Here is a 27059-nt window from a genome sequence, read left to right on the forward strand (position 1 = left end):
ACTCCACAGCTGCATACATATTATTGTAGCACACATATACCAAAACTGAGTGAGAGAAATTAAAGGACTCAGATTACAGCTCTCAGTAGTTTTCTGAATTTCTAATTGCCAACATTTATGATTGTTCTTTACATCAGACTAAAAAGCAGGAAAGAGTTAACTGCCTGGAAAAAAAGCCAAGAGCTGGAACCTCAGTGTCGTAAGATTCTCTGTCTCACACAGATCATGCATTTATAGGACTTAATTAGAACAAGAAACAGGTAAGGACCTCAGATTAAAAAAAAAAAAGCATCAGTGCACAACTGTGCTTTGTTTGATCTGGAAAAAAACCATTTAACTCACTGTCCTGACATACCCCTGGTTTCTGCCCGTGAAAAGCTTCAAAGGAAATCGTTACCATGACTGATGCAACAAGAGTTTGCCTTTTTGAGTAAGTACTCTTTGTCCAGTAGCAATGTCTTGGAAGTTGTGATGAGCCATACAGCACAATCCCCCTGTGTAAAAGGCTTCATGTTGTTGTCAAGGAGACTAGCTCTTTTGTCAGATGCAGCTTTGAAAGCGAAGCACTCATATGAAGGAAAACTGTTTGTACCTGTGATATTTAAAAAGACACACTTCTCAAACTCTAGAAGAATTTAATTTCTCCTCCTTGCTTACACCAAAACATCAATAATGGGTTTTTAGTAATTTCTTAGTGCCTTTGTATTGTGCTCTCAGTTTCAATAAAGTCAAGTGGCAAAGTCTGAGTACCAGCTCCCAGGCAGTCAACATCGACTTTTCTGCATTGAGACTACGGATGGTATAATCAGCTATTGTTCTGCTCTGATCTTTGGAAAGTATCATTGTTTCATATGCTTGTTCCACTCATCAGGGACAGCCTGCTCACAGGAGTGGTCTGGCCAAGGTTTTATCTGGCCTTTCCGCGGACTTATGAACAAGCAGATGTTCTGCCCTCTGTTTTGCTCCACTTTTGTGCTATCTTAGAAGGAGAAGCCTGGAAGCGTCTTCAGGGCCTCTTGGTCCTTTCTCTTACCTCCACTCTGATTCACCTGCACACATGTCGATCCCTAATGATGCTTGCCTACCCTCGTCTTGGGGGTCTCAGTGGAATTTGAACAGTGCAATTCCCATCTTTCTTCAGTTCTTTGTTCTAAATCTTTACAATCATGGTTTCTGGACCTCGCTGGCATCTGTTAGGCTTTCTCTAAGTCACCCATTTGCTGGGCATGGAGTTCCATACCAGATCTAGTACTTCAGATGGGGCCATACCAGTGCCAAGCAGAGCTGAAGGACATCCCATGTGCTGAACTTGGGTCTGTGCTTTCAGTGATACGGTTGCCTTTTTTGGTAACAAAAGTCACATGGAGCTTGTGATTGGTTGTCTGCCTGTTTCTTGTCTCCTGCCTGCCTCCCACCAGCTCAGTAAATTCAGCCATGGTAGACCCAGAACAGTAAATTCCCAACACTTCATGTTGACAGCAAACTTTGGATAGCAAGCCCTGTGGATCAGGATGTGCACTCAGTTTTGCATCCATCCTTTAACAGTCTTAAACGTTTTTTTTCCTTAGATTCTTTACAAGAAAGTGATTGAAACAACACCAAGAAACGAATAGAATTAAGTTAGGACATCTTCTCCTTCACTCCTATTCACAAGGATGGGTACTGAGATGCAAGAGGTAATTTAATTGATTTGAAACAGTTTGTTTTAACATATAAAGCTTGGTTGTGTGCCTTTGAAGCAAAGGAAGATGTTTGATGCTCTTCTCAGGTCTTAATTACTCTAATATCCTCTGTTACATAGCAAAATTCTAGAAAAATCCCAAACCTTCAAAAATTCAAGTTTCCAAAGTGTATTTTACTTTACAACACTCCACATGCATATTTTGTTTAGTACTGGTTTTACTTTGTCAATTTTCTGGATTTATAAAAGTGAAAATGTGCTTTATTAGAGTACTGAATATGTCTTTATACTGCATGAATTTATAGTCTAAACTGTCACTGATGAATGTTCTGGGATTTCAGGAAGTGTTTCCCTGCTGTGCTGAGCATTAGAAATCTTCCCACAATAGATTTTATCTATTGACACTCTTTGGTCATTTGAAGCTCATTAGGCTATCATAGCTATGACATCTTCTAGTGAGGCTGCAACTGCCCTTTACTGTATCATTATTTCATTTTATGAGGCATGGGAAGGACAGGGACCAGAACAGCAATTCACCCAACCCTGCCCTCCTTTGAACTCTCCCCTATGGCTCTTCTACAGCTGTCTACAAAATCACAAATTTGATCTAAAAACAAGCACCATCAATTTTTGTGAGTGCACCTTTCTTTCGTCTGTCCCATATTTTCAGCTTTGCCGCAGAAATAATAACCTGTGGGCATCAAGTGCAGGCAGTGTTTTGTGTTATTCAAAGGCAGCAGTTGCGACGTATTATTTACCTCCCACATTGTGAGTCCATGGAGCTGGGGTGGGAAGGTTGCACTCTGATCTGAGCCTCCTCCAGCCACAGGGCTGGAATGGTCCCTGTCCACAGGATCCCTGGGATAAGGCAAACAGCTGTCAGAGCAAATAGCAAAAGCATGGGAGAGAAAAGAAGGTCAACAGCGATGGAAAACTGTGCCTGTGGAGTGTAGAGAACATGCAGAGCTCAGATTTTCCTTTTGAGGCTGCAAGTCAGCAAATGTTGGTTTAAAGATGCCTCTATTCCTGTCAGTCCCACTGTCTGCCCATTAGCAACTGGCAGTTTTCCCAGCAGCTCAAAAGGAGCGATGGACTCTGGGAGAAGAATTTCTGGGCTGTGGACCAGCCTGGGATATCAGTCCCAGCCCTAAAAAAACTCAGGAAAGGGAGCTTTACATCTCCTTGAACCAGCAGCTGGACATCAGGGATGAAGGCTGGTGGTGAGGATGGAACAGGGAAGGCCAGGATTATGTGGGAGGAGGTCAGAAGTGAGGTTGCATGACCAAGTTGGTGACAATAGATACCTCTGGGGAGGAGGTGAGGAGTCCTGTGCCTTGCTGCTGGTCAGGAAGAGGAACACCCATCCTGGGTTCTCCTGAGGACATTTAAGTAGAGCACACTTGGAACAGCCAAACGTCTGAAGTCTTCCCAGTCTGTCCTACCACCCACCATCTCTCACCTTCCTGGCTGACTCTACCTGTTGCCAGTCTGGGTGCTGCATGGGCAGGAACAAGACCACACAGATCTTTCTTGGTAGGATAGGCTGCTGTGCTTCTGGATGTGATAGAAAGTCTCAGTACAGTGTTAGACTCCTGACCATTCTGTGACCACCATGATGCTCAAAAACTACATATTTACACCCTTGTCTCCCCCGCTTCTGTGTGCAAGCCAGGTAAGGTATTTCTCCAAGTCTCAGCATACAATGAAGGAAAATGCTAAGACCATGGCTCCACTCCTTCCAACCTAGTAGACTCTGGAGTGAAAGAGGCATGTCTCTGCAGCTCCCAGTGGGATGCTGCTCCTCATTCCCAACAGCTTTGCCTCTCTAGTGGATCCTGGGAAGACAAATGGACTGGAGCATCAGGGTCAGTATGTTTTGGGGACCACCAATGATATTCAGGAGTTTCCAGGAGAGGATGAAGCCAGTGGCGGTGGAAAAAGTAGCTGGCGGACTAGGGTTGCTGCTATTAGATACAGTTAAGCATCCTCCTTCAGTAGCTGCCTCTCACCTCAGGGGTGTTTGAGTGAACTGGGATTTTGAAGACCTTCTAGGCTTAATCTACAAAACACTATGACAGAGAGAAACACTCGTATTTGTTGATGGCTCGATGGGAGACTGGGAAAATACCATAAAAACATTCGAGTGAAAAAATAAAAGGTTGGTTTTGGGATTCATTTTTTTCCTCCAGGCCATTTGCACACTGTTTTCTGTAGGCTTTGTTATCCAAGTCTCATTTGCATAGTGGAGGAAGTCATAGACTTAAAAAAAGCTCCCACCCTGGAAAGTACTGGTGGCTGCTGGCCTACAGAGCTTTCTTCTCATAGGATGTGACAGATACCACAAAACTTGTACTGCCCCTGTGGCCAGGTCCTCTCCTGACAGCTGAGCAATGATGGGGTAATAAGTCCCCCCAATACCATTGGGAGATGCACAAGCAGAAAAGAATGAACAATGTCTGAATTGAACTTCAGATGGCTCAGTGAGGACTTGCTTTCCTCTAACTTCCATGGTGTATTTTAGCATCTGCACACACTGGGATAAGCAAAAAGTATATAACTTTTCCAGCTGTGATATGTAAAATGCCTCCATTTTCTTCAGCTGCTCTCATTTTTGCTGCAGAGTTTTCCATTCCTCAACAGAGACAACTTCCTAAAGGGTAAATGGAAGACCCTTGTGACATGCAGGACAGGAATTGCAGCTCATTAACGTGAGATAACTTTTGGAAACTGCAAAGAAAATGCCTCACAGAAGAATAATTCCACATTGATTATTCAGGGAAGGAAAAAAAAAACCCCAAATCACTAAAAAACAAAAACATAAGGGAGAAGAAGAGGATGATTTCCAAACACTGACTCTCTCCTGTCAGCATCTTATCTAGGCTATACTGGCTAAAGTGTCTCTGGATTACATGTGCCTGAGAATGTCTTTAATCCATGTCCGTCATGGTGATGAATGCAAAGTGATTAAGGGTCTAAAGATGTATATAGGCATCTGGAGGTAATTTTCAAAAGAACAGAGATCTCACAATTGTCCCCTTTGAAAGAGTTTAACTGGTCAATTTTCAACCACCTGCAACACAGAGGTGCACTGTTACTCACCTACCTACCTACCTGCCTATCTGCATTTAAACACCCTGCTCTACTAACACAGGCCAGTGGTTAAAAGACGTTACAGCTTGTGTGGAAGTTTTGACTGTCTCCAGGAATAGTATGGATACAGCCTTCTGTTTCCAGCAGAGAAGGGGGAGATGGCTTCTTCCCTGTGGTTTTGGTACAGCTGCCATCACCACTATTCCCCTTCTTGCATTGGCAGGAAGGCATATAGGACAGTCTTCAAAGGAGAAATCATGATTCAGTACATCCATGGGACCTGTCACAGGTGGACATTGAAGAAACACTGCAGAGTCCAAGCCTAGCAGTGGCCAGAAAAGCCAGATTCATTTCATGGACCAAAGCTGATCCCCACTGGGAAAAAGAACTTCAGAATATTCACAGCAAATTCTGCACTGCTTTCTCCTGGGATTTTAGAAGACCTTGCATAGTGGAACATGAACATGGCTTGGGCTTTAGAAAACTTACAGGGGTACAAATTATTACAGTTCATAACAGAAGGGAAAAAAACCCACCCCATACTTGGTAGCTAAAATTGCCTAAGGATCAAAAATTGCTTAAATGTCACTGTTGCTAGAAGGGAGCTCCCAGTGCAACTCTTACCGCTGTTTCTGCTGCCAGTCTCTAAAATGGAGCTGCCTGTCAGATGCTCTCCTTAGAAATGCCTGCTTCCCAGAGGGCAACTGTTTGACAAGATTAAACAGCTCTGATTACGTGCAAAGCATTACTAAAACTCTGAATTTATGTAAAGTTTTCTTTGAGGCAATAGAAATGTATACTGCTTTCAAGACATCAATTTTACCTATTGCACTAGTATGCACTGAATCAGCTCTTTTTCTGCTGTTGTGATGAGCAGCACAAAATGAATCCTTTTCTGAGCCTGCTTTATGTGGGCTTCATGAAAAAACTAAGTGTGATTTTAGTCTTTTATTTTCTCTCTCTCCCATTCCTTAATCTTTCAAAAGATTACTCACTCTTTCTTCCAGGAAGTTTACCTGAGGTGAAGAATATTTCTAACATGGAGTTTCACAAGTGACTGATTTCATGTAAGTGCTCCTCATCCATAAAAAAGCACAATCAGCTTCATCAATCAGAGAAAAAAATGCCATGAATAAAACCACATTCTCAAGAAAGGATCATATTTTCCTGGAATCAAGGTGAAATGAGTAAAGAAAAAAGCTCTAATATCGGCACAGCTCTATGAATCAGTGTAGAGTATTTCTGCTAAAAATATCTAGCTTTACTTATCATTTTAGTTAAAAATAAAGGCAATACGTATTCCAGAGGGGTATATATAGTGCTAAGAGTACTCTAGAGTAATGAGATATAACTCTGGTAACATTCAGGGGACTTTAGCAGAAGAAGAGGCATTTTTAATGTTCTTTTAAAATATTTTCCCTTTTATAAATGACACTGCAATTATTTAATAGAGTATAATTTTTAGAACCTGGAGCTGCCTTTCTACAAATGATGTTACGAAGTGTCAGTTTATCCTGGAGGGACCCAGAAAGGACAGAGTCTAGTTTTCTCATCATTGTTGAATTTGAGTAGCTTCTCCTTGCTATATCAGTGAACGTATCTCCACCATGAGATAGTGCCTTGGCATCCCGTGGCCATGGCAGTCCTACCAGCAGCTTTTGTCATCTTCTTCACCTCTCTGCTGTCTCCTAGCATAAAAACCAATCCTGCAGTAAAGGTGTAGAGATTATGAGGAGGAAGGCTGGAGATATCATGTGGAAATAGCAGAGGAGGGTAGTGGTGGGGAGCTGTGTAAGTCTTTTTTCTTCTTTTTCGGTTGCTATATCTATAATATGGGTGATTTTTTTTTTAATGTGTTTGTTGCTTCTCATATCTGGTAATAATACCAAGAAATAACAAGTCAGGATGGGTTTCAGTTCCTCTTACCTACTTTCAATGGTACCAAGAGGCGTCTTTATTTGGGCATAAATCAGTCCCTTGTTTTTGGCTATCTTGGGGTGCATTAAGCTCAGAACAGCCCTCTAGATGAAAGAAGCGACTGTCCTACTATACTCAACATTGGTGCAGCCCCATCTCAAATACTGTGTGCAGTTTTGGGCTCCACAATGTAAGAACAATATAAAACATTAGGATGTGTCCGAAGGAGGGTGAAAAATATGGTGAAAGGACTAGAGGGCATGACTTAAAGATGAATAGCTGAGTATACTTGGTTTGTTCAGCTTAGAGAAGGGGAAGTGGAAGAATCACCTGAGTGCTCTCTACAACTTTTTCAAAAGAGGGAGGTGCTGATCTCTTCTTTCTGGTGTCTGATAGGATGCAAGGGAATGGTTTAAAGCCATGTCAGAGGAAGTTCAGGCTGGGTATTAGGATAAAGGTCTTCACTGAGAGGGTGGTCAAGCGCTGCAACAAGATCGCAAGGGAAAAGGCCATGATCCCAAGCCTGTTGGTGTTCAAGAAGTGTTTGCACAATGGTCTTAGATATATGGTGTAATTTTTAGGTTGCTTTGTGTGGAGTCAGGAGTTGGACTCAATGATCCTCCTGGGTCTCCTCTAACCCAGGATGTTCTATGATTCTACATCCTCATGTTAGGGGCACCTGTGAGATGGTTAGAAGTTTATGCTATGATTGGTAGCCAGAATGAGCTATGGAAATCAGACAATGGGTGTATTTTCTTACTTCAGTGGGGGTGGTGTTCAGTCCTGCAACATTCAGTGGAGGAAAGAAACAGCAGTGCAGGTCCCCCAAGCCTTACTTGCTACATCCCTGCCTCGCAAGTGGCACTTTGTCTGCGATTTAAAGAGATTTCATCCCTGACTGCAAAATCTGTGTTGAAAGAAGCTCATGGTGTATACAAACCTCTACTACACATTATCTGATTCAACTAGTTTGCAGTGGGGATGGTATTAATGGCGATTTTTAACTGAATAGTGTGTGGCATGCACACAAGATGGATGGGATCTGCCATTGATATTACTGTACCTATGGAGAGTGTCAAAGCCCTAGCGCTGCAGAACAGAAACTTCAACTCCAGGGACTTAGGTCTGTTCTACCAGTCAAGGATGCAGCAGAGTCATATGTAGAATGCTCAGTTAGAAAGGGAAAACACTTCCCTGTAAAGGTTTAAAACCTCATTTTATGGAACTGGTTTAAAATCTACTGCAAATAAAGTCACATCCTGAGAAGACAGCTCACAGCTGCTGGGTCTGCTGCACCAACAAAGCTCCAGAGGTAGCCATGACTAATATTTGCATACAATGACATCTTCATAAGGGAATCTAGTTATCATCTGATGCTTGTTTCAGAAAAAAAAGAATGATGATTTGTTTGTCTTTCCTGGTCACTGCCAACCTGCATTAGATTTTAAGGGTTGATTGTTAGTCCTGAGCTTATCTCAATGTCCCCATATATTTCTTTCAATTAGACAGCAATCTGAACTTAAATACAATTGAGGAGTATATGATCAGTCATTACAACCTTGTACAGTAGGAAATATTAGCTCATTACATAGAATGCTTGAGCCCTTGTTCATTTTTTATTTAGTTTTGAGCAAATGCTCAGTCATGCAAACTACCATGAAGCAAGCTTCTTGTGCTGCGGCAACCAGGCACATAGGTCCCAGAAAGGTGGTTCAATAGAAGAGTAATTGACAGAGTCAAACTGGCTTTTCCACTAGGTAAATTTCTTGAAAACTTGGTTCATGAGACTGTATGTGTTCAATTAGTTCTGTTTGTCTTTGCACGCTGCCAACACTCTTCAAATCAACTTAGATAATGGATGTGAGATAGATATGGCTGTAAAGTTTAAACCAATTACTGGTAATGCGCTATTCAAAAAATGATAATGGAACTATATAATAGCAGTAAAATAAATACTGATTTTTAAAATCTTTAATGATAAGAGAAGTCTCATTCTTTCCCTACATGTATTTCTGTTAAAAAAAAAAAGGCATAAGAAATTGGCACTCCAGCTACAATCTAGGAAAAACATACATCAGAAATGTATGTTGAAGACAAGACCTACAATTTCTTTTGAAACAATTCTGTAGATGAATAACACTGACAACCTCAGTGAAATACAGCAATTGCCCAAGACTGCATTCACTCCCAAGAGCAGAGGTTATTGTAGCCTAACGTTTATTATTTGTTTATATATTATTTGCAGTGTGCTCATGGCTTGCCAGGCACAGTCCAGACTGTTAAAAAGGGGGTTTCTAGCTCTGAGATAGAATATAATTGAAAGACAGGGGTTATGTTTTCCCTGCACCATAATTTACAACCTTCAGTGAAAAATTCATCAAGATATGTGATAGCACAAACAAATGTTCCAAGTAACAGTTTTAAGGCAATTTCTTGTTTCTGCTTCCCTGTAAAACTTCTGCTTCCCTTGATGAAGACTGCAGTCCCTGCAGATGAAGGGACTTCGTAAATATGGGAGCATACGTGAAAGAAAGTACACAGAGTTCAGAAGAGCATTTCAGCAATTCTTCATTAAAGCCCCAAATGCAGGTCATGCAGAGGGAATTTAGGCAATTACAGCAAATCTAACCACTTGGAAAGCAAATTAATGCAATGTATTAAACCCAGTTGTTTTGCACTGAGGAAGAACTGGCACATTCTCAGTGCAAAACATCAGTTATGAGGGAAAACAAGTACCACTGAGGTTAAGTCAGGTCTGGAAAGTAAATCCACAATTAGACAGGTAGGATGAAAGTAAAAGAAACTTGATGCCATGGGAGAAAAGAAAGGAGGAGTGTGGTGAAGGGTGTTGATTCCTATGCAGCTTCTCCAAGACGCAAGCCAGCAGATAGGACCCAAAAGGGAGCCAGAAAGGGCTTTGTGGCACTCACCGGTCAGGGAGTGGCAGGGAGCCAGCTGTGTTAGCAAGACCCATACTGCTAACACAGCTGTGCTCAGGAGAGGAGTGCTTGCTGGTGTGCTGAACTGAACCAACCTGCCAAGCTCCAGGGAGAAGTATATGCCAGTATGAGCCTGGGATGTCTGGAAATGGAGTCACTGCACCAGGAAAGGACAATGAGCAACTCTGTGGTGATGATTCATCTCTTGTAATGCCCACAGCCGCTTGAGTTGAGGAGTATGATGCATACAACCCAATGAAAAGCCTTATATGAAAATGGAAACCCAGACCAAGGCAGGTTGTGTTGAACTCAGGTTTGACTTGGATATACCAGACCATCTAAGACTGTCAATATACAACAGAAAGCTTAACGTTTCAGTCAGGATTCTGTGCTAAAACACCACTTTTATAGCACTATTGAACATTATTTAAACTGACCACCCCCCTCCCCCCCCAAAAAATAAAATTACCTGAAGCTCATAATAATGGTAGAAATTTTCGTATTATTCACCCATTTCTGTGTCAGACTGGGTCATCCTGCTGATCAGTTGATTTCAGAACACCCTGTGGAAGACCCAGGTCAGCAAGGGTCACTGAGAGAGGAGAGTGTGTTGGTAGAAAGAGAGGCACAAACTCTAGGAAAGTGTTAGTTACCAAAGGAGATTCTGACACTGGGAGGGCCAGCATCTAACCTGTGGGAGCTTCAGTCCTTGACAGTGAGGCTAAAACCTCCTGAAAGCAGGTGGCTCAGCCTGGGGGGAGGCACTGCAGCTACTGGGTCACTGTGTTCAGCTGGGCCACGGAAAATGTCCACAGGCACCTCTTGCTTACAGCAAATGCAAAGTGCTCTGTTTGCCATGGAAAGGAGCACAGGCACAGGGTGTTACTGTGAGTCTGGTGATATCCAATAACTCGTTATGCCTTGGTAATTTGGTTATATGTCTGGCCTGAAGATGTATCTGTTACCACTCAGTGCCTCATATTTATGATGAGCTGAATGAGTAATGAATAATCATCTGGAACACAGTTTTGTCCCCCTGTTGGTGTAAGCAGTTCCATGGGTGGATTTGCAGCAGGGAAGAAACACTTGGCATGAACTGGGATGCCAGAAGCAGTCTGTATGACCACCAGTTCTGATGATCCAAGTGTATCTCTGATTGAGGATTGACATTTCATGATTCTTCCTTGCTTGAATGCTGAAACTTTCCAATGAGCTGGAGATTTCTATATCATTTGTTGTTATTATTCAGGTGTCAAAAAGGCAGAGTGACCTCCAGCCTTTTCAGCATCTAATGCCATGCCATGAGGACAGTGGGACCAATATTTAGAACTTGCCTCACAAGGCTAAAGCATATCTGCTCTGGAGAGCAGGGCAAGTGAGTAGGAGGCTTGAGAAAATTTCACCTGCTGCCTTTGATATTGGCTTTATCGACACAAGTTTGGTGCGTATGCATACAAAGGTGCAATGCATACAAAGGTGCAAAACCAGGAGCTAACACCCTACCCTCAGCAGGCAGGTGGAAAGGAGGTGCCCTGAGAATGCTGGCAGGTTTCAAACTAGCATTAATGTCTTAATAATTTCACGCAAGGGTACTGAAACAGAAACAGGTGTTCAAGAGACTTGAAGGGAAAGACTCAGAAAATGGAAACATGAAAGGAGTCCCAGAGAGGCTGAGAGGGTCTGGAGAGACAGCGGTGGCAGAGCACTGAGGCTCAGGCTGGAGCTAGTCTCCCATCACTACTCATGGCACAAAACAATGTGACCAGGCCCAAAGCATTATTTGCACAAGCTGACCCCAGCAGGAATTTTGGGGGGCCACCCATGTTGGGCGCATCCCATCAAGTCAGTAGATTGCTGTGCTGGTACCACAAATGGTAAGCAACATGGCAAGGTGGGTCACCAACACATTTCTTCAGCTGGGAAGCAACAGTGCAAGCCCACACAAGGGGACTACCAGTGTGACCAAAATGTCCTCTCTCATACAAAACCACTTGTTTCTTTCCCTTAACATAGCAGAATTGTTCAGATCAGAACAGTTTCTTTGGATATGCAGGAGGACTTATTGGCTCAGCAAACTAAATACCAATAAAACTGGGATAATGAACCATTATTTATGCAGTGGAGCCATTATACTTTTATTTATTGCACTCACTGTAATTACAGTTTCACCAGACCTGACAGTAACACATCCTTTAATGATGTACCAAAAGAAAAGATTTATTTGGAAAAAAAAATCCCAAAAGCGTTAGTCATTACTTCACTTTCTACTGGAAATTTTTAGGAAGGGAGGGAGAAAATATAAATAATGGATTTAGTAAGAAAATATGTTTGTTTGTTTTTTTAATCTTTGTCACGTTTCCAATCTCCACATCATTCTGAAAGGTCACACAGTGAAAGATGCTGTTGTGCTGCTAAACCCTGACAGCGGTAGTGGTTGCTTTATAGGATGAGATCTAATAAACTAGCACATGCAGAGATGCTTGTGGGAAAGCAATTGATGGCAAGCAGAGAACCCCCATCAAACAATAAAACTTGCCTTATGGCAGCTTCACCAGGTCTCATGTGTTTGGCATCACTGGATCACTCACACCTCTCAGGTTTTCAAATGAGTTGTTTTTCCTGAGTTCTGCTCTGCCATCAAAGTGTCAGTCTCCCATTCAGTTGTTGTCTATCTCACCCTGCCTTCAAAAAAAAAAAAAAAACCAACAAAGAAAGAGACTTCACTTGTAAATTTGACGTAACCTGTTATTTGTTTGGCATGTTTCACCTATCAAGTACCTCTGTGTTGACTAGCCTTTTCATAAATATTAATATAAAGGCAATACCTTTACAGGCAGAAGAATGCATAAATGCCTAATGATGAGCTCTGTTTCCAGCTAACTTCCAGGCATCCTGTCTGAACCAAAGCCCACCCTCACCCTGAATAATTTTCATTGTGACTGTGTCTTGCTCACAGTGGGGACAGCCTTCTGTATTACTAAGTGCAGACAAACACAGAACCCTCAGGCTCTCTCTGCTAGGTCCTATAACTTTGAAATATTACCATCTGACTGTCTTTCTCTTTTAGAATGATGTTCAGAGGCCCCAGCCAAAACCAAAACTCTGTAGTGTCAGCCACTCAACAACCACATAGAAAATCCAGTCGCCTGTGAGATCCACTACAGCCATACTTGACTTCAGCTTGATCTTTTTTAATGTATAGATTCAAAATTAAAACCTTATGGACTGGATAAACCATGTAGCTCAGTTTTGCTTTAGAGATCCAGATCTGTGCTGATTGCCTATTGAGATCATTATCCCAGATAGGAGTATGTCTCAGGTGATGTCACTTCTAGGTCTGCATGTGTTTGCACTGAGGGAACATCTAGTAATCCTGAATGTGGTGGGAGTTTAAGTGTCCTCATTCTGTATTGGGATGAACTTTCTTCCAGCACCTTTTCCCAGACTGATCTGTTATTTTGTGAATTGCTGTCTGGCTCAGGCACTGTGGGCATCCACAGTGGTTCATGTCCTGAGTGTTTGCAGCTTCTGATACCGTGACTGGCACCGAGCTGGAAGGGAGCTGACAGCTCCCCACAGCAACTCAAACAATAGCACCAATCTCAAATGATGGGGGGAAAAAGCATAGCTTCAGTGTGGTGAACAATGAAACGTCCACCAAGAATGAGGAAAGTATGTAGAAGTTCCTGATGCTTAATTATTTTATTTGTTTGTAAGTTTGCTGCCTTTTGTGCTACTCCTGTCCCACATCGGGCTGAGCAAAAATAATGTATTTGCTGTTTGTTCTGTCATCAGAGCAACAATATCTTTGCCTCTGTTTCTGCTTTCTTCAAATGAAAGTCAGTCTCCATTTTAAGCTCTGAAGTCACCCCCTGTGTTTCTTCATGATTGTCTTTGAGATCTACGTTGACTGCTTTCCTGAAGAAAAGTACCAATTGCTCATAGTCAGGGGAACATGCCTGCATTTATTTACATCTGAAAACAAACAAGCAAATCTTAGAATGATTTGTGGCTTTACAAACTTTTTCTGAAACTATACAGCATTTATCGCAGCCAGCCCTGGCATCCTTCCTCCCATGTGGTTTGCTGCCGTGACATGTCAAGTCTTATCTTGGATTAGGTTGTTATCTCTTCAGGACTGAGGTTCTAGCCTCCATGGTTTAATGTCATTCACTGGGTCACGTAGACCAGAACTATTTGTGAAAAACTCCAGGAGTCCCCTTTCTTGTGATGAAAACAATTAGGGATTCAGAATTTGCTTTCTGTTCCTGTATTCCCAGCTGTGCTGAGTATTCATTTGATGCCAGAAGGCGTCAAATACATTAGTCTACTTGCAGAAAGGGATGGCAATAACAATGTAGCAGGGGAAATCAAATAAGCAACCATGGAAGAGTTGCTTATCGTTTTCAACCAGCCCTATGAAGACTTTATTAAAGGATTCCTTGGGCAGTGTCAAAAGAGCAAAAAGAATATTTGGGCCTATAATCATTCCTGCAGCAAAGGCAGATTGATCTAAAATCCCAGTGTAAGAGAGTTTCTCCAGGAAGAGTATATTAGAATTTCAGAGTTAATCCCTCAATGATGTCACCAAATCTTTTTGAGTCTGTAATCTTCACCACGTTTGCAGGACAGATTTTGTGGCTATTTTGACAAGACACCAAAGCCAAAGTTACTGCCATGGTGTGACCAAATTCAAGTGGCTGACAGAGCAGACATTAGCACCATTAAAACAAAAAATATAAAAGTATGTTCCCTAGAGTTTAAACAGAAATGAAGCAAGATTGTAGTTGCTGGCAACAGAACCAGAACACGTTGCATGTAAGCTGTGATTCTGTCCATCTTAATTATATGGATGTCAGTGCAGCACCAATGGTGTGAGCCAGGAGACTATTAATTACAATGAAGAAATAAAAGGGGACCACAATTACAAGTGTATTCCATAGCAAAATTAACACACATAAAGATGGAACATTTTTCTGACCAACACCTACTGTCGAGGCTAAGCAGACCACATTGGATCTTTGGAATCAGTGCATGCACAGGACGTCGTGGGTGTATTTTTCTTTGGAGGATTAAAAAGCATTCTTCTCCCTCTCTCCTCTTCTTGGTCACATCCAAGGCAGGAGTTTGCAGTATTGACTGCTCAGTGCAGAATATAATTGACAGAGTAGAGAGGGCTGCCACAGAGGAACTGTGCTTTGATATATTAGAGCTGGGAGAGGTTCGGGGAGAGCAAAGGCAGTCAGATGTACAGACGACTTTTTCTACAAAGAACTACTGAGTAAGATTGTCTTTCCATTTGAAAAGTAGGAAATTGTCAGAGGACAGGATGAAGGTGTCTAAACTCATGAGCAGAACTAGTTGGTTGAATAAGGACACACTTTTCAGGTCTCAGCACAAGAACGAAGGTGCATTGAATGAAAGAGGTAGGTGTCAAGTTCCACCAGAGCAAAGCAGTAATTGACTTTTTGACTAGCATGTGGGTTGACTCTGGAACAGCTCTGCACAGAGTATCATAGTAGCTGAAAGTTCTGAGAGAATATGAAATTCTAGGGATGAAGAGAGCTCAGTGAAGGAGTCTGAGATCAGAAATATCATCAAGTCCAATCAGAATAGAAATATCATAGGAAGAATGTCTGGCTCATGAAGTCCCTGAATGTTAAGAAGTAGGGAACAGGGAGAGTATGTTGGGGAAACATCATACATACTTGTCCTGGTCTTATTTCCCTAGGCATTAATTTTGGCCACACTGAGAGACCTGATATAAGGCTAGACAGACCTTTTGTTTAATGCAGTAAGATAATCTTATGTTACTTACATTTGTATGTGTATAGAAAAGTTAACAGAAATATTAGATGTTCTTTTTTATGTATATCATCTCTCTCCATGTACTGCTAAATATACTCGAGGTATATTGCCCCCATATCAGCTGATATGTTTAAACTCTGAGCCTTAGGAGGAGGATTAGCCATTGGAACAAGTTCATCCATTGAGGTATTCAAATCTTGATGCTTTCAGTGCCTCTAGTCATGTTTTAGCCATGCACAGTATAGAGGCATAAGAATGAAATATTAGGACCTAGGATTTTGAGATATGGATGATCCAACAACAGATCCTTCTGGCCTCACCTGACCTAGAGAGTCTACAATGCACAAACCACTTCATGTGAACTAGACACCTAAGGCTCCTTCCCTAGTCTCTTGAGAGGAATTGGTTTGCTCAGGATCTAACTCACTTGACCTGTTACAGCTACTTGCTTTGGAATCCTATCTATTCTTTTCACTGACTGTACAGACAACCTTAGGGAAGTGAGTCAGACATGTACATTTACAAGAGTTAGATCAGCTTCATCCTCTGAGTTATTTACAGGCCTAGTTTTCTAAAAGTGCTGGGAGTTTCACAACTCCAGTTTCACAACCCAGTTTCACAACCAATAGCTTCTGCTTTTAAATTGTAAGTTCCACAGGTGTTTTACTGTTATTGAAGAAAAATACTGTGCCAAATTCCATCACACCATCAAAACTCTGTGAGTTTAATGAAATTTCAAAATGGATTAAATTAGCAAGCTGGACAGATGTTTTGATGAGATAAATTTATTGTAAAATTATATGTAAATGTATTTCCTATCTTGGTAAGCATATTGGCTTATACTGGCTTTGAATAAATTCATCGTAAAGTAGAAAAGGAACACAGAATTCTTCAAAGATGCTCTGAGATTTAGTCTTGTCTCCCTGTTCAGTAGAATTTCATGGAAATTCATAAGAACTACAGAATTATTTCCAAATCAATCACAATACATATACTTTTCGTTTCTGTTTGTTTCTTATGCCTACATTGAATTTAAGACCAGGAAAAAAAAATCAAGAACCGATTTCTTTCTCAAAGTTGTAAAGTTTTTGAATACTGAGATAAAAATAAAGCTAGTCATTCTCCTTATGTTCTCAAGTACAAACCCTCAAGAGGAACAAAATCAGAGAGACCTAAACATACAAATATAATCCCCTTTTTCTTTTTTTCCCAATGCGGGCCAGTGTGATTCGTTTGGCTTCACATATGACTTCTTGAATGCAAGCATTTTCAAAAGGGTCTAAATTAATGCAAATAAATCTTAACCTTATGGGTCACTATCCAACCTGAATTAATGCAAATTTTATGCAGTGTCATGCTTGGTAACCAAAGCTTAAGATAGACTGTTTTACCTAATTTCTTTTTATCTCTGCACTCTCTAACAAAGTGAAACGAAGGTGGAGCAGTTTGCTGTGCCCAGAGAGTCATTTATCTTTAAGATGTTCTCACCAATACTTTCTGCTTTCGCATTTAAGCACATCACTTAGACCAGTTTGATTTTACAGGCAGATCTCTTGGGACCTTCCACAGTTCATTTTGGGGTGAAAATTTGCCTAACCCTCCTGTCTGCATCCTGTATCCAACATGCTACGTCAAGGACTGAGGTGTAGGAAGGGGCCTATGTTTGGAAGGGGGAAAGAGGGTAGGTCAGTGCTGCTGTACCTCTACGTATCACCTACATGAGCACATTTGAGATAAAGGTGTGTGGCTGAGCAGGGGCTAAAAAGGACTGTGAGTCTTTTGTCCGAAGATATCCATGATAGGCTGTTGGGGTCTTGCAACTGAGTTTATCTCAGGCCCATGATAACAGCAATAACAGCAGCATACTGATCCAGAGAAACTGTGGTTGAACCCAAGCTTTCTAAATCCTGATGTCAAGAACAGAGATAAATCTAGGAATTTATATTGCCTGAAATAGTCTCTTATTAAGCCATAGATTCTACTAGGTAGTGTTAGAAATTTGATAACTGCTTCTTGGGGGGGCAGTTTGCTTGGTTTTTTTCTTTCCCCCAAGCAAAAACTCAGTTGCACACATCCGAGTTCAAGACTAGAAAACATGGGCAGACCAGGTCCTCCACTATACTCTGAGCAAATAGGACTCGACCCCGAGGTAAGACATGGGCAGCAGAAACACAGATGATGAGCACTTCTACTGCACTGTTACTTTATTTCGTAGTTCAGAATTCCCTTATCCCACAAACCCTGACAGTGGGACTTATGTCACTTAATATTAGACATTTAAATTGCAGCTGGTCCCATGAGATTAATTTTACAAACAATGGGGAGAAGCAGTCTCTGGTAAAGTGATGCAACCAAGCCATTCTGGACCGTGATCTAGGATTGCCATTTTCTACCCATTAGGAATAAAATGGTCACTAGTTTTGACTGAAATACATAATTTTGGCAGATACATTAGGGTGAGTTAATTCCATTCTTTCGTTGAAACTGTCTAGAATGACTATATACATTTGATATCAGAAAAACTTTATTTTCCTTATTCCTCCCTCAATTGGAGAAACATCCCCAAAAGCAGATTTTTCATGGCTCAAACCACCAAAAGCTAAATGGTAGGTAGGTTTACCTATGTCCCTTTACTTTTACAGGCTGAATGAATAAAGTGCCTTCAGTAGGAGACTTCTGCATAGAGAGCACAAACCAATGCTATAGGATTCAGGTGGCAGAGTAGAGTCCACAATAGCACTGAGCTTTTTTTGCACCTCCAAGGAAGATGAACGATGAGGAAGAGCTGTGGCAGAAGTAGCCTCAGGCAAGAAACGTGATACTGTGACACCCCCTCTCCATCTGCTTGCAGAAAAGAAGCCTGTGCTGTTGAGTGAACGTGGAGCAGAGGGAAGCATTGAATTTCTCAAGAAGAAGACAGAAAAATGTGCTGATTTTCTCTATTGGACAAAGATGCCAGCATTAATTTGTGGTGGTTTTTTGTTTGGGTTTTTTTTTTTTTAGCTGGATAGAAGACTGAAAGCTAATTTTGTCACTGTAACAGTGTTTAAGGCAGAGATATTTTAGCATCCAAAGACGTTGAAACTGAGATGTAAATGGGAACAAAGGAATATATCCAAAAACTACTTGGATTCAAAATAGTTAATAAACCACCCTATAATTCACTCTATTGCATTGTGTGTGCTTCCTATAGTGAAGGCATTGATTACTTGTGTGGAAGCTCTTCCCGCCCCAAGAAAGGGCAAAAATGAAAATTGCATTTACATAACAAAAAAATATTTTTTTCAAAAAATTCAGTTGGCCAAATTCAGCTCTGGAGGAAAGTGCCTTTGTCATCAGTGGATTGGTTTGGTCCAAAGCATCTAAATCTTAAAAGCTGCTAAAGAAAAGATGGTTGTCTGGGCTGTCTTCCCACAAATTAAAAAGCTGATTGCAGAGTCTATGTTAACAATATCAGAAATTTGCCTCTCATCTGTGAATATCCCTTAATGACTTTTCCCTGAAATGTGGTTTGACGAAGATGTGAATTGATGAAGCTTCACACTGAGTATTTACTTCTGGTGAGATCACTCAGGGATTTCTCAGGAGATGTGTTTGGGAAGATCTGGCCTTGTAACTAGGATGAGAATAATTTGGCAATAGAAAGCAGAGAGATACTTTGTTAGCAGAAGAATGTATGAAAATTGTTCAACTGCTTTTGCTGCCCTTTCTTGCTATTGTTGAAACATTGAAATAGCTACCTCATAAATCAGTTGTGTACTTGAAGGGAGCCCTACACAGAAGTGTGAAGTACTGAATGTAGGCAGTATTCTCTTTGAATAACTCTTCCAAAAAAAGCTCCCAGAACCCTCGTATTCTGTCAGATCGTGGTTGTTTTCTTGAATTAAGAAACACCTCTTCACTTCTATTTCAAATATGATGCCTCTAGCAGCATCTGGTGAGGCTGAAACTCTCATTCCCTTTGTTGCCCTTCATCCTCTGCAGCATACGTACATCTTTCAGTGTGTGTGCATACAGCGTGTATGCGTGTATGTATATATGTATGTGTGTATATATTTTGCAATATTTATTTTCTTTACCTTTCGCTCCTCCAAAAGAAGGAAAAGCAGTGGAAAAGAGTTATGTCTTTTAGGCATGGTCTATGTTTTTCCACATGTGTAGGATGGAACTATGCATCTAGAAGCTCCAGGATACAGGGAGCGATGCTGTGATCTCTGTGTTCCCACCGTGAGAAGAGTACAAGCAACACTAGGGGCACAGGCAAGCTTGGATGGAGGAATGGGTGCCATATATGTCTGCCAAAATGCCAATGAGCATGGTACACTGGAGCCTTGTGTTTATCAGCATCTACATCCATGCAAGCAAGGCATGCTGTAAACTTGCAACTTAATAACCTCTTTGCATCCATACTGCTCCAAACATTCTTTTTGATGTTTTAGGGTATTTCTACTGAACTGTTGGAGTGTATCAAATGTCTGAGTAGTCTGACTGTTAGTAAGCAAATGCAGGGGATCTTGTTAAAGTTGATCTAGAACCCTTTGGGGGATTTGCCAGACATCTTCCCTGAGTAGAACTCTGCAGACAGAAACAGCAGAATCCTTTGTGTTTGGCTGGCACACAAGAATCAGGGAAGGCTATCTATTGCAAAGCTTTGGTGTCTTCCTGTGAGGAACAGTATGTACACATCTCCACTTATCCTCTTGTATTTAATGATAATTTTATTTATTGTCTCACTGGATTTGCTTTTATTAAGGTATTTCACAGAACTGTTGTCCCTCAGTTTAGTTCAGTAACAAAACTGAGTAGCTCATCACTTGCTATGGGAGAGAAAAACAGATGTTTCAGGCTGTTTTCTTATACTGTATTTTTTTATTGTCTTAATACGTCAGCTTTAGTTAAGAGAGCAAAAATACTCTTAAAGTGAAAGCAAAAGAATACTGTCATTCCTTGGGTTCAGTTAAAAATCTTGAGGTGCCAGAAGAGTTTAATAAGTAATACACCCTGTGTAATGGCTTCCAAGAAACCGTGCTTCACTCCTATCCATCAGGATTAAATCAGATTTATGTTAAAACCAGCCCGCAGAATGCGTTGTGCCTCTGGAAAAAAAAAACAACCAAAACATTTACATGTAGATTAACAGCAACCAGAACTGGGAGTTGAGTAACAAAAAGGCATTTTTCCTCTCTTTTTGGGAGGGGTTTAATCATCAGAGACTATCCTGCTCCCACAGAATTTAAGAGAAGTAGGAGAGGATGCCTCAGGCAACCATAGAATGAGACATATGAGAAAGAGTAGCGGTATTGGAGGATTCTTGCTGCATGGTAGCTGAGGAATATTACATATTCATGTAATTTTTTTTATGTATTCATACCATGTGAAACTCCTTTGACTGTTTCAGCTACGTAGCACCTGTCTACTTTTCTTTTTAGAGGCCCCCATTTCTGCAAGTTTCTTGAGTTCCACCCCCTGCAGAGCAAATAAATGTATTGCTCTAAAGGGCTGATTAAAAGATGGAAATCATTGTCTAAGGGCAACCTTAACTAATGATTTGATAGAGCAGTTTGAATTTTAGTTCACAAAATTTGACCACATTATTAATATTTTCAGATCACAATTTGAAGCAAAAGTATCATTCCAGGATATTTTCACTAAGCTGATCACTCTCTTTTTAAAGGAAATCTATGCAAGAGTCTACAGCATTAATTTAGCTCTAGATATGATAATTAGCCATTTAATATCCATTGGCATTTTCTGGTGGCTATAAACTAGTGGCTACGAACCAAACCTGTCACTTCTTTACAGTCCTTCCCCTCTTCAAAACAACAGACCAATTTATCACCTCATTATACGAATTTTATGTCAGCATATCTTCCTTCAGTTCTCTGGAACTGCAGAATGAAAGCAAAGGCATGGAATAGCATATAAATGTCTCAAAGTCTTCAGAATTCACAGTTTTCCTAGCTCCTTTCGGTACTCAAAGTACCATTAATTCTAGGTGAATGGTATTCTCTAGGTGAATGGTATACTTTGACACCGATTTCCCTTCACTCATTAGTTCTTATAATAGACATAAATCAGAATATCCTCCTGGATCAGCTCAGAAATCTTCAGGCTTTCTGCCCACTTAACTTCACACCTGCTAAATATTTCCAAATACTTTTCTATATGGTTAGAGAAGACCTCCTAGTCCCATTTTTTCCTCTTAGAATGTCTCTCAAGGAGCTTGTCTTTGTCTCTCTTCCCTCACTTTTATTCCTTCATCTAAGCTTACATTTCTTTAAGTCTTGAAGACATTTCTGAGTAGAAACTAAAACCTTGCTATTTTTACCTTTTCCATACAGAATTTACCTCTGTTTCATAAACTTTTAAATTGGCTATATGGATTCTTATAACCCATAAGTAATAATTTATAAATTATAATACTATTCTGTATTCAAATTCTAATATTTGTCTTCCCATATTAGTCTTATACCTCACACCTTGCTGGAATCTTACTTTGCACCTATTTCAAGGAGGAATCCAAGTGTGACCTGGACAGAACATGCAGAGGTTTTGTAGGTGCTACCAGTGTGGATACGAGAGAGATAAAGTGCTTATGGCAAGTCTGACATAACTCAACTAATGTCTAATAGTAACAAGATAATAAATCTCTGAAAAAACAATACTATCTATGTGATTCCACTTCCAGATAATGTTTCCCTCTTCTCTACTATATCAGGGCTTAATTAGATGTTGATACTTTGGTCTGTGTTTGGCCCAGCCACTTGTGAAAGTTTGTTCTTTTCCTGCCAAGTTATGAGAAAACAAGCACTCGTAAACACGAGAACTTGATCCCTGAAGCAAGCATCTTGTATAAACTGAAATTAATTGGTGTCTTATGATTGGCTGACCGCCTTCCAAGGGTGTTTGAAGAGGAAAGTGAAGAGAAGGATGATGAAGTAAGCCCCCAGACTCATTCAGAAAAGACCCCTGACGTTTAGTGAGCAAGCGCGGGGGGATTTCCAAGGCACCCACGCATGTGCAGAAGAGATGCCACTTTCATAATGGGGGGTGGGACTGAAGGCCTCTAGCTGGGCTGTGCTGGCCACACCTGCCCAGGCAGACATCACCAATTAATTGTATGAAAAGCAGATAGCTCATGCTGGGCTGGTTTTTTTGGCAAGCTTCACATCAAAGGACAACGTTGCCTTTTGTGGGGATGCCCGCTATCTTGTGAGCCTGCCGACTCTCCGAGAATGCAGCTTCTGCCATGGGTAATTTTAGGCATTCTGGGTTGGTAAGATAACTTCATAAGTAACACCTGGGGGAATGGGGGAGTCATACTGAGGGCTTATTTTTCCTACTCCTTCCTCTCTCTCAGGTTTTCGTTTTGTTGGCCACCTCTTGGTAATAAATATTGGGTTTTGTTGAGCTTTCAATGGTGTATTGTTTCAGTTTCTGCATCCTTTTGAACTCTCCCTGATATATCTACTTAAGGGCAGTATTTCCAACCTGGATTTTGTTCCAAAGTCAAGGTACCATATTTTTTTCTTCATGTATTAGCAAATTCATGGAAATTTCACCTTCAGAAAAGTTTGTTGCCTCCTTTTATGTGGTTCAAATGAAACATCTCACTCTGAAGATCATTGGATTACCATCCATCTCTCTCACCACGTTTAAAAAGAAAAATATTTTCAGTTGTCAATTCTTTATTTTTTGTTTTCTTTTGTACTGAATAAACTATCCAGATCAGGAGCCAGGGCCTTTATGTGTGAGATGTTGGGGTTTTCTAATGTTTAACATTTCAAGCCTTTTCATATTACAACTCCAAATCCCTAGCTCTGATTTGCCCACGATGGAACTTCATACAGTCCAGACAAGGCACAGCAGCTCTAAGTCAGCTGATGAACTGGTGTCAAGGGAGAGAGTGGGCAGTGAGAGACATTTCCTTCAGCTCGTGGTTTCTCAGCTGCAGATCTGCTTGTGCTTCCTACAGACACCGCAACAATTCCTTGGGAACTCAGCAGCAAAATAACTGTCAAAAGTTTCTCCTAGATATTTTGGTCCTAAAATGTCCTATATGCCATTGCATATGTGATACACCCTATGTGGGAGGGGTAGCACATTGTACTGCTGCCTGCTTGTGACATGGAGGTTAAAGGCTCTAGAGTTCATCAGCTGTCCCTACTGAGAAACATTTCTCTCCTTTTTCAGTCAAACCAAAAGAACCTCTCTATATGCATTGTAAACCCTGTACTCCAATTCTGCTTCAGCCCAACTTCTGCTTAATGTGCTTGAAGTAAAAGGATCCCACAGTCCATTTGGCAAATTACTGTAAATTTTCTGGAAGCGCCTGCTGACAGTGTACACAGAGCAATTAGCAACTCTCTTTTTCCAGAAGGGTTACAGCAACTTGGGTCATAACTGTCTGGGACACCCTCACAAGGCACTGTAGGACACAGTAATTGATTAAAGCTGTAATTTAATACTGGGGCTGTTGCTGCTGCCGGTGAGGCTGTTTCCTTGTTTTTTCGATGCTGCAGAACCTCCCACCAGGAGACTCGGGGGAACTAAATCATAACAGGTGATTATCATTGGTTTTAATGCCACTTGCATTGCTTAATCATTTTCACTGTTTATGAGCTTAGGAAGGTGCAATTAAAAGAGTATGCAGCTTTGTCTGGCAGGGTGAGTGTGCAAAAAGAGAGGTTTTAGGCTGTATGTCTCATTTTAATGCAGGGTCTATTCTTCCTGGATTTGTAAATCACCCTCTGCATTTGGATAAGTCAATTCCATACTTGGAAACTATTGAAAATTCACAAGGGTATCCTATATTTAAAGATTAAATCTCCAAAATCATGGGATGAAGAGTTGAAGACAGAAGAGAAGTTTTTCTTGCTCCGAATGTCCAGCTGTGATTGTTGTGCATTGGGTTTCCAACTCCACAAAGATCAGCTTCACACACTTGTAGTGTTTGATGGACTCCAAATGTCGGGAGAAAAAAAAAACAAGCCAGCTCTCCACTAAGAAGGTGGCCAACCTTTGGTAACCTTCATTTCAGAAGATATCAAAAGTTACTAAGTCTCATTAGCAGTAATTAATTCTGTCTGGGGAAAATAGTTTACAGTGTTTGACACTTTTTCTGTGACAATAAGTGTCCTCAGGCCCCTGAGGGGAAAGCAGGGCTGCTGAAATTCAAAGGAGGGTTTCCCAGAAGTACTCAATGTTGGCCCCATTGCCATCCCACTGACCTTTGAGTCAAACAGAGGTCACAGATGCAGGAATAGACTCACAGCCCCGACCTTGGCTGTTTGTCCTCGCTCACTTGTGGCACCTCAGGAACCTGCATAAAGCTGCAAGTTGTACAAACCCACCTTTCTTCTGCTGTCAGAACCCATGATCCAGCAGAGAGTAGACAAAGAAAGTCTATCCCAGTGCCCATCTCTCATACAGTGCTGCAGGAGAGGGACCCACCTCAGAAGAGCTGGAGGGACGGTGACCATCAATAACCAGCACCTTAGTGATGCTGGACTGGGAGACAGTCCACCAGGGAAAGGCTGCAGATCCCATCATGCCCAAGGCCAACCCCCCCCACAGTGTATACTACTTACAGTGCAATGGACTTCAGCATCATGGAAATACAGACAGAGTAGTTTCCTTTTTACAACCTTCAGAATTTTTCTGATATATTCTTAACCAAATAGTAAGTGTCCTTGTTGCCTTTAGTAAGGCCTTTAGCAAGGCTTCTATGTTTTTCTCATCTTTTTTTATGTGAGACATAAATTGTAATTTTGTTACTTGAAAGTAAATATACTGCAAATTGTTCAGTTCTTGTCTGACAGAGATGTTGGATTTACTATTTAATATGCTTGTGCTAGAGATAAACTAGGAAAGCTGCCTGGAAACAGAGTAATGGGAGGGATTACCTAAAGTTTAGGGTGAAACCTTATTTTTTGCTGCCTGTGAACACAGTATAAACTGTGGATCTGTCACGTTTACCTCTTCATAAGGGTGAAGCTGGATAGAGTTTCTCCTGGCCCCCAAACCATCGGGTTAAGATGTACTCACAGTTGGTTGTCCTTCCTTGGTGCTCCAATGCAATGAGACCTCGGGTGAGGAACAGAACCTGGCTCAAGTACTGCAATCTGCCAGATTGAAGCTGATTTGGCTTTTCATGTCCTGCTTGCATTCATAGCAGCCAACTATTCAGCATGTGTTCTGCAAACTTCCCTTTGCAGAAATTCATGTTTTCAATCCATCTGTGTAGCAACAACTAATTCACTTAACATTGCTCATGGAGAGCTGAAAAAACAGTGGGGTTAGTTTGGTGCCTAAAGGTGTGCCCAAGATGTGGTCAATGTATCATATTTGAAGATGAATTCACCAAAGACATGGGAAAATTATTTCAATTGTTTCAGTGATCTGACTAATCTGCAAGTCTCAATGTAAGTCTTATTATTGCAATGGATTGACATGTCACAGTGACTTCTCAGTCATGTTTTGACTCATATTTTGCCATCAGTATTGTTGCTAGAATAGAAGTAGAATGGTTTATCTTGCACAAAAATGAAGTGTATTTTAAGATTATTTTCTTGTAGCCCATGGGAGCGTGTGGTGATCCGTTGTTGGATTTGATCTGTGGTGAACCGATTAAAGTGAAAGTGGTAGTGCCTTGCCCTGATGTCTTCTCACAGATTTGTAAATCAGCTTTAGAGCTGTGCATGGGAGCCAAAAGACTGCATGTGGTAACTCCTCTCGGAATAATGTGTTTCTCAAATAACCTTAGGCAGCTGAAGCTGCTGGTGTCCTTTTTCTTTATACCACAGCATCTCCCTATCATAACTGTCACAGCTTCCCTGCTGAAACCTGAAAGAAGACCTAAATCTTCTAAAATCGTGATTTGTTTAAGCAACTCAGATGAAGCTTGAATCTTATACTTTACAATTTACAACATTGAAACTAAGGCTTCTTTGTGCTTGAAATCCATCACAACAGATTCTGAAAGGCAGAAATGGGAGATATCAACAAAACAGACATTTTCATATTTTCCTTATACATACAGCTCTATTTCTGATTCCCATGTTTCCTATAGAAGTTCAGGGTTTTTTCCATAGCTATAAATTCCTATACAATATAAAACCACTATAAATAGTGTGTTTCAATAGGTAGGGTGTTTCTACCATCATAGGAAGCTGAATTAGAGTGACTTCTTACAGTAGAGAGGAAATGAATTGATAGTTTGGATCCAGCTTCAAACTACTTTGATTGCCTGAATCAGACCTGTAGGGGAGGAAATCTCTTGGGGCCAGTCTCCATGTTTGGGTATTACTGCTACTACTCCCAGGTTTGTATCTAAGAATAGAAAGACAACAACCATGAATGGGTGTTAACTTACATATTAGCACTTACATACTTGGTTTGTAGAATACTCTGCCTAGTCCAGAGATCTACAGAGTCCAAGAGGGTGATGGACAGCCCCTGGGTTGTGGGGAGACATGGGGCTGGGCTGTGTTTTTGTTTTGTTGAAGTTAAGGTGAGATATGGTAGCCAAAGGTGGGGACATGGGCACTAGACCATATCCATATTCATCCCTATCTTTAGCATGTACTTTGGGAACTGTCCAGCTACACTTGGATCTGAGTACG

General features: G+C 41.1%; 1 long non-coding RNA gene across 1 annotated transcript; it reads left to right on the top strand.

The window, feature by feature from the left end:
* Positions 1 to 1574: 1574 nt before the first annotated feature.
* On the top strand, positions 1575 to 18599 carry LOC135411889 (uncharacterized). The gene is made up of 2 exons (XR_010429368.1): positions 1575 to 1676; positions 18078 to 18599. It is a non-coding gene; the product is annotated as an uncharacterized LOC135411889 (long non-coding RNA).
* The last annotated feature ends 8460 nt before the right edge of the window (positions 18600 to 27059 follow it).

Source organism: Pseudopipra pipra, chromosome 3 (assembly GCF_036250125.1).
Source record: "Pseudopipra pipra isolate bDixPip1 chromosome 3, bDixPip1.hap1, whole genome shotgun sequence".
NCBI classification, from domain to species: domain Eukaryota; kingdom Metazoa; phylum Chordata; class Aves; order Passeriformes; family Pipridae; genus Pseudopipra; species Pseudopipra pipra.